This window comes from Pyxicephalus adspersus, chromosome 2 (assembly GCF_032062135.1).
Source record: "Pyxicephalus adspersus chromosome 2, UCB_Pads_2.0, whole genome shotgun sequence".
NCBI lineage: Eukaryota > Metazoa > Chordata > Amphibia > Anura > Pyxicephalidae > Pyxicephalus > Pyxicephalus adspersus.
This window is the reverse complement of record NC_092859.1, coordinates 63134077-63136253: the sequence shown is the minus strand read 5'-3', so window position 1 is coordinate 63136253 and position 2177 is coordinate 63134077. Positions and strand designations below refer to the sequence as shown.

At 45.3% G+C, this 2177-nt stretch overlaps 1 long non-coding RNA gene across 1 annotated transcript; it reads right to left on the bottom strand.

Moving 5' to 3' along the window:
- Nucleotides 1-1247: 1247 nt before the first annotated feature.
- Nucleotides 1248-1953, bottom strand: LOC140322034 (uncharacterized). The gene is made up of 3 exons (XR_011919107.1): nucleotides 1853-1953; nucleotides 1564-1623; nucleotides 1248-1310 (listed from the first exon to the last, which is right to left on the bottom strand). It is a non-coding gene; the product is annotated as an uncharacterized lncRNA (long non-coding RNA).
- Between the last annotated feature and the right edge of the window lie 224 nt (nucleotides 1954-2177).

Here is a 2177-nt window from a genome sequence, read left to right as displayed (position 1 = left end):
CAAACTTAGATAGGTAAAGTGTCAAAGTGCGAGGGTTACTAACCTGTGGACATTGGGCAAACACAAAATAGAGATTAAGCTAGTTTATACAAACATGCGTCTTCACACAGGATACCAACTCAAACCCACACTGGCGAACTCATGGAGTCCTGAAAAAATTGAGTGAAGATTGACAGGAAGAATGTGAAGAATGTTCTCACCTGGCACTCGGCATCCACCTATATAGTTCGCCCAAACCGGCCACGGCCCACTTCACAGCATGCCCACGGTCCACCTGCACAGCACAGGCGCGAATGCGGCCCACCTCCAGAGCATGGGCGGCCAGGGGCACGGGGTGGACAGGCAGGGGCACGGGGTGGACAGGCAGGGGCAAGGGGTGGACGGGCAGGGGCATGGGGTGGACTGGCAGGGGCACGGGGTGGACGGGCAGGGGAACAGGGTGGACTGCCAGGGGCACTGGGTGGACTGGCAGGCGCACTGGGTGGACGGGCAGGCGCACGGGGTGGAGCTGGGGGGGAGAATGGAGCTGGCTGCTCTGCAGGAGATGGGGGGCCAGCAGGGCTTATTGGGATTTGCCAATCCAGCCTTTGAATAATCGCCTGATGTAGGCAAGATTGTTGGCCTACGGATTCACTTAACATGTTACAGTGATAGTCAACTCTGAATATGTAGGCACCCATAGTGGCCAATAGTTCTTGGACCGATTCTATCAAGCGATGCATGGCTGCCAGATGTTGGTTAAATTCTCGGTCCTGGCGATTTTGATTTATGTTTTTATGTAGGAGCGTAAGGACCGGTTCAAAATTATCTGAACTTGGGCCAGGCATCCTTGACTCCACTAATCTATCAAAATGGGCAACCAGCCTCTGACTGAGGTTTAGAAGCTGGCTGCCCACACTGGGTTGACCCAATCCACCTGCATCCACTGGTTGCTATAAAGGGAAAAGAAAAAATTACTACAATATCATATATAACTTTCTGGGTCACCATAACATTATGCAGACAGCATCCTGACATTGAAACATCAACTAATGTTAGACAAAAATGTTAGACACATTTTTTCTGAATCCTATACATGAAACATGGGTTGCTTACGGAAACCTCAGATGTCTCCTCTTCTGATTGTGGAAAATGTCCACCTGAGGGACCCTAAAAAAAAAAAAAAAAAACACAAATGGAACACATTGGGAAAGGTTAATTCCCCCAACACATCCCAAAATAAACACTAATGGACCAGTTCTTGCCTACCCCCACAGTGGATGCAGCCCGTGAAAACTCTTCAGAACCAGAAACCAGCAGACATGGATGTTCTACAAAGACACATGATATATCACATCAAAATGAATGAATGTGGTGACAAGTCTTCACATATCAAAAGTCCGAAATATTTCGCACACGCAACATTTCTTTGGACATAGCTCACACATTCCCAAAGGGAGTCTGCACCAGAATCCTCTGGCAAGAAAAAATAACAAATGTTATCTATATATAGATATAATATAGAAAGATCGAAGGTTATTACTTAGCTTTTGGAAGGCTGAACACACACACAAACCAAATTACCTGTATTCTCCTCCAGGCTTCTCTGCAGTGGATCAACGACCTCCTCCTGTAGATGGTGATCTGGTGAAAGCACAAAAACAAATGAAAGAGTAAGCTTGACTCTAACCCAAGTTCATTTGGATTCATCGGTTCACCACAAATCCAACCACAAAACATACCACTCCCAGAGGCAAAAATGTGTGAAATGAAACACTCATATTACACATGAGTGTGGTTATAAACATGATTAGAGACACGTGCACAATGTCAAACAAGATATACCATGAAGGTTCATGAAGGTTCATCTTACCAGGAGGAAGGCCAGTGTCATCTCGATGCGAAGTGACATCCTCATCATCCACATCACCCCGAGCACAGAGGGCAGGAGGAGGCTGCTGCGTCTCAGGGCGTACTATTGTAAAAAAAATGGAAATACACACATTGGTAATGCAAGTCAAAAGAAGGTAAAAATACACCAAAGAGGTCATTTTCCAAAAATGATCTCATATTTCACCCCCAAGCATAAATACCTAAAAACACAATGCTTTTTTTTCTCAATGCTAATGACTAAACTGTTGCAATCCCACAAAATTGCAAAAATCAATTCACATTGGTTATTAGGTAATGTAAAAGGA